This window comes from Leptidea sinapis, chromosome 12 (genome assembly GCF_905404315.1).
Source record: "Leptidea sinapis chromosome 12, ilLepSina1.1, whole genome shotgun sequence".
Classification (NCBI taxonomy): Eukaryota; Metazoa; Arthropoda; class Insecta; order Lepidoptera; family Pieridae; genus Leptidea; species Leptidea sinapis.
The window spans coordinates 4637978-4648443 of record NC_066276.1 but is presented as its reverse complement, the minus strand read 5'-3'; positions in this window follow the sequence as shown (position 1 = coordinate 4648443).

Below are 10466 nucleotides of genomic sequence, written 5' to 3'. Positions count from 1 at the left end.
CGATGTGTAAAGACTAAGTGTAAATTATTGTAAAATGTATCGCGTGCTAACTGTTGTGTGTTTGTGAATGTGTTCGTGTTGTCAAATGTTTCCATTATTGATATAAAGTATAAAAGTGAGGGTTACAATTAAGTCGTATGTTTTGACAAATTTTATCAGCCTACCCTCATAAACAATATATTCTATATAATCTCTGTATAATCGTTTGTTTGATAGATTTAACAAAATTGTAAATATCTCTTTGTAATTAGCAACCCTAAAGTCCATGTTTCACCAAAATTGTATTGCATGTTATTTATGATGAATGTGTACTGGGGTCAGTGTACAGTTATATAATGATAATCGTAAGTAGGTAACTAATGTTTATCTTTTTTTAAATATACATAATATACCATCATTTATAAAATTTTTATTACTTTTTCTTTGTACATAGTAAACAAACAAATATTAACTACAAAAATGCCATACGCTCTTAAAAAGAAAGTATGCGTCACATAAAAAAAGAGTAAAGACAATAAATGAATGTTAATAACATGTCAAATACTAATACAAAATATAATTATGTTGATAAGTGTCCAGGAAATTGAATCTACTGATGGAAAAAATTGTTGGAAACGAAGCGATGGTTGCGTGTTTTCCGTGACAGCGCAAAATATATGATTTCAACAACATGGATATTGTTGTCGAGGTGCTCGGGATACTAGAGATGAATTTTGAAATTCAAGATGGCCGCCGCATATAGTAATAATTACCGCAGATATGGTTTCCAAAGTTCTTGGAGTTATGTTTTAGAGTAGTAAAACACTGAAATTAATAAATCCAAGTTTTATTTATAATCACTACCTATGTTCGGGTACATGAAACTTGTTGGTCGAGAGAGATCGAATTGAAAACAATTTTACTGACCATTTTTATTTAATATGCATAAATCCGTGCAAATCTGTTTTAGAGATCCGTTACGTAACGTACGTTAAGTGAAAAATCGAACTAGCTATAAGATGTCTGATGATTCAATCATATTATTTAAGTTTATATAATCGTATTTTTTTAATTCTTATTTTTTATTGGTTTTTGACTTAGATTAATTAGAAATTGAAATATTCACTGAGCTGTTTTTCACATCTTTCACACCCGTAATTCATTTTCATTAAATGCTCCCGAAGGAGTGCATATGCATTTCTCGCAGACGAAGTCCCACCGCCGGCAAAGAACGAGAAGCGAGTAAAGATGGAAACAAACAGGTAATTGAGTTATTAGAAAATGACCGCTGAAACTATTCCCACGTGTGTTCTCGGTGACTGTTATGACTTTGTTGTTGTGACAAGCTAGTGGGATCAACTGTTAATACAAGGTATCTGTTGTAAGTTTATTGCCCGAGAAAATAACCCTTCCCACTTAAACCCAATTGTATGTCCACTTTAAATCGTTAATCAAGAATGGAATTTTATGCACAATGAGTGCATTATAGATAAGGATATTAAATAAACCATGTGTTAAAAAAATACATTTGTACCTGCTTTAAGCTATATATTACTATTTAAATTATGATATCAATTCATCCTTAATATACCATACCGATACCATTACTTATGAATTCTTAAAAGAAACTAACTTTATCATAGTAAAAATTACTTTTAAGAATATACCATATAATACCTATGCAAACCATTATGATTTATTTTAATGAATTATTATGCTTGGATAATTTACAGACTGACAGCTGTGAACACTTCGAAAAAATAGCGACGAACAATTAACTCCTTTTTTAACAACGCACGCCGACTAAAACATAGTGACATACGTATCGTGAGTGTCTTGTAATGAAACCGTGAATATGAGCGAATAAAACGGAGGCCCATTGCACTTGAGTCCAATTTAAGTGTTAGGTCTATGAGATGCAGACAATTTTTGCGATTCGATGGTCTGCAAGGATGTTAAATCACGCTCTTCTAACATTCAGTTCTTGCATTAATTGCTACGCCACACATCTCGGGAAGAACATTTATAATTGTATTAGACGCAAGAAAGCGATTTCGCAAAGAAGTTCTACCCGAAGTGTGGATACCACTTCGTCTTCTATTTAAAGAACCTCTTCTGTCACCTCGTGAAACCATATTTACGTTTACATAATATACAGTTATTGTTACTTTATACCTTGATACGCTTGTACCTATTTCCGAGAATAAAATGTGTTGAAAGTTTTATCTGTAAAAATAGACCAGCGATTATTCAAATGTTTAAGAAACAACACAAAAATAACAATAAAGGAGACAAAATCTTTTATCAGCTGTATCCTTACTATTCCTACAGCATCTGTTTATTTTGATATCAGATAGTACTACTCCTACTTTATTAAGACCGTTTCTGTTCTCTCAAGATATAACGTAATAGCTTAGTATAAACTACTTTATGATTTTTAGGTTATTTTGACGTTCACATTTTTGTCGTAATTCTCAGTATTCCGGTTAGACAATTTCTAACTAAATATACACTAATGTTGGTCGACCACCTCGAAACGATTACGTCGAACAAAGAAACTGTCTCCTTTCAACACTAACGTAACACAAATTAAGTTTTTTTTTGTGAATATTTTCTTTAGTTTTGTGTCAGATATATTATATTCTTTTGTGTTTTTAAAGCAAAAAAATTGCATATTCGATACTTAAATTAAATCTTTTAATGGACGATGTGTCCGCTAGTGTATTTTGCCATTTTTTGAAACGAAATAAAGTTCGTTTAATTTTTTCTTAAAAGTTCCCAATATACGGACATAAAGGGAAAAAGCAGTGTATACTTGCCATCTAATTACGGTCTATGTTCTCTGTGGAGTATGTTATCTAAGCTCTTATGTGTCAAAATGTCATTGAATGTCAATCCAGCTAGGACACGGGTAACCGTTGTCACTTTGAATATTATAGGTAGTCTTCACCAGGAAGGACTTCCTGCAATGCTGTTTGTTTTCCCTCTCGGCACATTATATCGGTTTTATTTTTGTGTAAAACCGTTATATTGATGTGCCTCCGGAAAACATACATCATTGTATATGAAGACGTGTTTGTTATCTGCTGGTGAAATATGTAGGTGTCTATATGTCGGAGAATTAAAATATAAAAGTAATATGGCCTGTATGATTATATTCTGCTCTGTGTATTGGGCTGAACTGATGGCGAACGTCATCTTTCAAAGTGTGTTTGAAGTTGTCACTGTCGGTGACGTGATTGAAGTTAGTTATTATTGTCCATCAGTAGAGCGCTCATTGAGAAGTCGCATTCGTCTTCAAGCTAGTGCCCGCGCCGGTTGTGCGCACTGATCGACTTTAAACAACATGGAGGATACCAACACCGTGACGCCCGATTTTACATCCAAATAAATCTCCGAGATATATATGTATACAGGGTTACAGGAAAAGTCGACCTAGATCCGTTAAGGGCGTGTAGTACACATCATTTCTGTATGATTTCACTTTGGAACCCCCCATCCTAAACTTAACCGTTTTCGAGATATTCGAGTTTAAATTTTTTTTATGAAAATGCCAAATTTTTCGGCTATTGAATTGAATATTTTTGACTCTTATGATTATTTTTTTGGATTTTTACATGAAGAATGAGATGCTTAATGACCTCAATGACTAAAATTGCACGTAAGTTAACTAAATAGGTCATTGTAGACGATCGAAACTTAAGAAAATAAGTACAAATTATAAAAAAATATTTATCTTTTCTGGATATCTCAAAAAAATATTATGGCACTTGCTCTGCAGATGTGCTTAAAAACATCTACATTTTATCAGCTATCCAACGAGGTTTATACCCTAGAGTGTTATCACTCTAGGGTATTTATAAACCTCAAAGGTGAAACTTAGTTTCTAAGGCTACATGGCAGTCAGAATAAATAGCGCTTATTTAATCTAATTAATTTGACTTAAGTTCAGCATCATCATTTCACTCTTTCTGGCTTCCACTACTGAACATAGGCCTCCCTCGGCTAGGTACAACTACGGTACTTCATGCATCCATCGATGTCCCGCTATCCTGATCTAGGAGATCATTCAGTTTTTATAGCATTTTTTTTCGTTCAGATCGTCGATCGTACAAATAATGACCGTACGCTATAACTAATAAGTTGAGCGTAAGTGACTAGTTACTGGCTTTTGTTTGGAAAATAACGTAATCGGTGCGTTGTTAACGCTAGTTCGCATACAAAGTCACTCACGCTCAACTCATAGTTGTCGTACAGATCGTCGATGATTGTAGTAAGCTAAATAAAACAATAAATCAGGTCAAAATAACATTTATTCACCTAATGTTTTTGAAGTTCATGTTCTACGTGTTCGCCTCTATTTCGCACACATTTTCTCATTATTTCACGTAGTCCACTTTTCACTACACCAGTGGTTAATGTTCATCTTATGTCGTTAGCAGCATTAATTATCCTTTCTTTGAGAACTTCCACTGACGATATGGGGTTGGGCTCACTGTAAACGAGGCTCTTCATGTGCCCTCATACATAAAAATCCATGGGGGTCAGGTCGGGATATCTGGCTGGCCAGGGTAAAGGCCCACCTCGTCCAATCCATTTGTTAGGATAGTTAGTGTCCAACCATTCCCTAACGCTTCTTCTGAAATGAGCAGGGCAGCCATCATGTTGAAACCACATGTCCCGCAGTAATTGTAATGGGAGATCATCTAGTGAGTCACCTAAGTCACCTCTTAAGAAATTTTCATAAGTTTCACCATTCAGATTGTCTGGAAGAAAGTAAGGCCCAATCAAATGATTGGACATGATGCCCATCCACACATTTACACTAAATCGTCGTTGTGACCCCTTTACTCTTTTCTTATTTGGATTGCCTATTTCTTTAGGAGCCCAATAGTGTGCGTTATGGTAATTAGTTATCCCGTCCTTATCGAATTTGGATTCATCTGTCCACAATATTAATTTTAGGAAATTCGGGTCCTCGATATCTGCATTGAGCATGAATCTGCAGAAGTCCATGCGTTTCGCGGGATCTCCTTCAATTACATGTACCGACGAGTGGTATGGATACAGGCCTGCCGTATGAACCGTAAACCACACTTTCCACTGAGTTAGGCCCAGTTCACGGGCAACAATATTGGTGGAAGTGGTTGGGTCTCTTCTGAACCGTTGTACGATTTCGTTGTCTTGTTCCTCGTCGTCATCAATGACACGTGGTCTTCCTAAGTCCGTACGTCGTCGCGAAACAGAGCCAGTTTCACGAAGTCGTCGGTAAACTCCGTCGTAAACGCTCACATCAGGTACTCGACGGTCGGGATAGCGTCGTATGTACTCAGTCTGAGCTTATGCGGACACGCAATTGCAGTATCCGTAGCAGATAAGCATATCCGCATATTCTTCGTTCGAGAATGTTGCCATTTTCAACAGTCCAGTAAACAAGCACAGTAGTCACAGTTAGAAGTCAAGTCGTGTGGGAATCCGAAAGCACAATAATTCGCATCTACCATGGACGAATCGCATGAGCAGACTAAAATGGATGGCAAGCAAACAAACGACCAAATACAAAACAATGGGCATGTTGTATCCCCAAACTTGTTTTTGCACATTATTTTTCTTACTCTCACCTGCATAAATCTTAAATTGTCTCGCACCGGATTAACTTGAAGGACAATAGCCGAGGGACCCGTTAGACCTGAACCTTTTCAACTATGTTTTTTTCTATGAGTTTAATTACAACCCTAGGTTGTTATACCTCGTTGGATAGCTGATAAAATGTAGATGTTTTTAAGCACATCTGCAGAGCAAGTGCCATAATAATTTTTTGAGATATCCAGAAAAGAAAAATATTTTTTTATAATTTGTATTTATTTTCTTAAGTTTCGATCGTCTACAATGACCTGTTTAGTTAACTTACGTGCAATTTTAGTCTTGAGGTCATTAAGCATTTCATTCTTCATGTAAAAACCAAAACATTAATCATAAGAGTCAAAAAAATTCAAAAAATTCAATTCAATAGCCGAAAAATTGGGCATTTTCATAAAAAAATTAAAACTCGAATATCTCGAAAACGGTTAAGTTTAGGATGGGGGGTTCCATAGTGAAATCTTTCAGAAATGATGTGTACTACACGCCCTTAACGGATCTAGGTCAACTTTTCCTGTAACCCTGTATAAACACAACGCTATGATGGATAGTAAAATGTGAGTAATAAAATTTAATCTCATATATAATAATTGTTAAAACTTTTTATTTTTAATTACTACAAATCACTAACTTATTTAAATCAAAAATTCATACTGATGTGAATGAATTGAAAAAAGAATTATGATCATATTTAGATACTTTAATTAACTACTTTACAGTAATAATTAAAAATGTACTGGATGATTTCCAGTTACCCCGTTCTAATATATTATCTAAGGGTTGATTATCTAGCCACCCCAGAGAAGCTACATCTGACCTACAACTCCCTGGAGAAGCATCAATGCCACTGTCTTTAAGAACTATGCGTACCCAATTGCCTATTACAGTGTGGGAAGCACTTTTTACCTTATTACAAATTGTAATGAAGAGGTTGTCTAAGTCTGTAATATCAGACCTTCTTTGTTTGGTTTCTCTATTAAACGCCTAACTAAACTAACTGGGCAGATGTTCTTGTCAGGGTGTTCAGACAGCTTCCAAGCAGATTGGCAGCAGTCATGTTTGTCAGTCTTTGACCCAAATGCTGGTATTAAATAGATGTTTTGTCCGTTATCAAGATAGTTGTTTTTGGAAACTCGCAATAAGGTAAGATCGTGGACTCTACGTCCAGAAGCTAGTAATAAAACTGTTGCTGTTCTACGCGATATTTCAAAGAGCGTATCTTTAGGTGGATTAGCTGAAAGCCATTCCAGAACTACTGCCGGGTCCCAAGTAACAAAAGATCTAACAGATTTTGGTTTAGCTACCCCAATTGCTTTAAGAGCATGTTTTATGATGAAGTTTGTAAATGTCTGTTGTTCTACATAAGGTCCACAGAAAGTTAATACAGCCGACTTATGAACGAGAATAGTGCTATAAGATAAGTTTTCCTTAAGGAAAAGATTGATTAAGAATTTAGCAATGTCAGCGGGAATAGGTGCTTTTGGATTTACTTGAGTACTGTTACACCATTTCAACCATCTCTTAATTGCAGTTAGATATGTTGTTAAAGTAGACTTTCGCCAGCTTTTTCTCAGCAGCTCTTTCTCTTGTGTAGAACCACTCTTTTATTTGAGAACCCCACCCCCAAATTTCCAAACTTTCAAGGTTAATAGATGTACTTGTGGAGGGGGCTGTGATGTTGTCATATCGATCATTGTTTCCGATAAGTTCTGAATCTCGTGTTGGTAATCCAACGCTCTGGACTTCAGATCTTGCAGCCAGAAAACTTGAGGCCATTCCGGTGCCACAATTAAATAAGTACCCGTTGCGCTGTTTAGGTGTGTCAGCACTCTGGGTAAAAGGCTCGGCAGGGGGAATACCCATGCCAGTTGGTGTTGTCACGGTCTGCTGAAGGCATCTATATAGTTTGCTGATCGATCTCTGCAATCTATTGATACGTAGTTTCTTACTACACCACTTCGTTGGGAAGTAAACACATCTATTCCGGACGACCCCATTTCCGAAATACTTCTCCAGTTGCTTGCGGTAAGAGATGCCATTCCGCAACTTCTTTCCCTCGTGACAGTCTGTCTGCAATTTTGTTGTACCTCCCTGGTAGATAATAAGCCGATAGAGTTATTTTGAAGTGGTCTGTAAGGGTTAGAAGTTGGTAGGTTAAACTTAATAGAGTCAACGATCTTGTTCCGCCCTCTTTTCGAATATATGCTATTAAAGTTCGATTGTCCGATTGGATGAGTACGTGGGATTTGCTTAACGCTGCAGCGTGTTCTGATCGCTGCTATTAGTGCATAAAACTCTTTTTTGTTGCTGTGCCATCTTCGTTGCCGAGGAGACCACGTCCCCAACATTAGACGACCATTTAGATGAGCACCCCAACCCAAATCCGAAGCATCCGTCCTAGGAAATGAGTGGCAGGCTTTTTGTGTATTACCGAAGAGTGACGTGTGGCGCCGAGCCACCACCTCATCTCTTGATACACCTCGTCGGGAATTAGTTGTCTCTGTCGTTGTTGCCTCTTGTTGAAATGCCGAAGAAATATTTGTGCTTTCCGACAGTGTAACCTGCCTCGGGGTATGACAGAGCTGGCGAAAATTAGCTGTCCAAGTAAACTTTGTAGGCCGCGAAGCGTGATCTGGCTTCTTAATAACGATCGATCTATGGTTGCTTTGAGACTCTGTATCCTCTTTTCTGGCAATGACATTCTGTTCCTCGCGGTTTGCCAGCGGATGCCCAGATATTCTAAGTCTTGGGTCGGAGTTAAGGTCGATTTTTGGTAATTGAGGCTCCAGCCCTGGTATTCCAAGTGCCTCACGGCCGCCGAGGCCTGAAGACATAACTTGGACTGGTCTTGGAAGTGAAAAGATGTGGTGCTGAGGCCAGGCCAAAAGGCAGACAAGTCATCTCGTACAGCTGACCTAGGTAACTGATTTGAAGGAAAGGGTAATGAGATTATGCTGCAGCCACATGGAAGTCTGCCTGAGAAATGTCTTATTTTATCATCCAGTCGGTTGGAGAAAATCTGGCACTGAAGTGTGAGAGATAAGGCGAAAATGCTTTATCCTTACGAATTTGTTTAATCCTCGTAGATCGAAAATGGGTCGCATCGACCCGTCGCTTTTCTTCCGCAGAAATAGCTTGGAGATAAAACTGGGCGTTTCTTTTGTAACAGGCTGCAGTATTCTTTGATCCAAGCGGTCTTGCACTATTTGAGTCATGGCCGGTGACGATTTGGTTGCAAATCGATTCATAACGAGTCTTGTCGGCATTATTACAGGTTTCTTGTAAAACGGTATTCAAAAACCAGTTGTTGCAGATCTTATAAATTTGTTCGCGCCAAGTGCCTGCCAACGATTTTAGCCGACCTCCCCTGAATTGTGTCGGATAGTAATTTTTTCTTGTTTTTCTTTCGAAAGGACGGGTTTCCCTGTTGTTTGTAAGCGTCAGTTTTTCCTTTATAGTTTTGGTTGGATTTTTTGTGGGTGCTTTGAAAATTTTTTTTTTCCTGTGTTCTGGATCTGGATGTGGATGGAAGTGATTCTTGGTACTTTCTTTTTATTTGGTCCCTATTTTTGGAGGTTTGTGGGGGTGATAACCAATAATGAGGTCCTCCAAGGGCTAGTACAAGCGACATTAATTGTGTTTTTTCAAATACAAATTCCTCGCTTGGAGGTATGTTAACGAGAGCGGATTGAATGCTTTTATCAGAAATTTCGCTTATTAATCTTTTACGCCTAGTTTTTATGCACTCCGCTCGTTTCCCGCACACGATTTATAGTGTTTGTTCAGATAATTTATAAGATGGCGACGAATTACCGAAGATGTCGCTTATTTTATTAAAAAGGTTATTAGAAGTTAATTCTGTAGGATTATTACGAGACCAATTAACAATTTCTTGTAAACCTGACTGTATGCCTTTATAGCCAGTACTTCGAAGACTTCATTAGTGTAGATTTAAGTATCATGATTTTATTAGTATTGGAGTTGCAGCCCTATATTTCCGTAAAAACGAATGATCTGATAAAAGAAGGTGAAAGCTTACTATTAAATGTGCCGTCAGCAAATAGAGTAAATTTGGCAGCACTTTCGTGTTTAAAAAAATTAAATAGGTAAGTATTAAATTATCATGGCTTCAAAGCTATTAAAAAGTACGAATATGATGATGGTATTTCAACTTTGAATGGGAATTAAAAAAATATTTTAAACGCCTATATTCGAGTTGAGCACGTTGTAAAATACACTTTTTACCGCATCGTAAGTTACCTACTTACTTACTTTACTTCTTGGTTACTAAATGTAACCGTTTACTTTTAACATCTCGTGCAGTCTTTTTTAAATGGTGGGATAGGCCGATTATCTGTAGAGATCATATCATTCTTGTATGCATCCATAGTCATCAAAATTTCATTGTTTGCATGATCCGCTTTGCAAATTTCTGCATGACCCTTAGATAGGTATAGCATTCCAAAAAAAGTAAATTAAGGAAAAATGTTTCAGATACTGGATAATGTATATTTTTTTGTACTTGAAATAATTAAAGTTCTAATAATCATAAAAATGCTACGAAAAGACCTCTTTGATTGTTAAAGTCTCAGTACCTACATTGTTTGGACTTCCATTATCGACAACGCCATAAAACTGTATTTTTTGTAAGCCGTCTCCCTGTGATTATCAAAACCACTGCATAAAACCATTTTGGGAAATTTGCATTTCTGTTACCATTATCATCAAATAAAACAAGTTACTTGTATATCGCCAACCTTACATATGCAACGAATTTTTTTATACTCATTTGTGCATTAAATCCATTATCTACAACAGTCTCGATTAGCTGACAAAAGTGGACAACG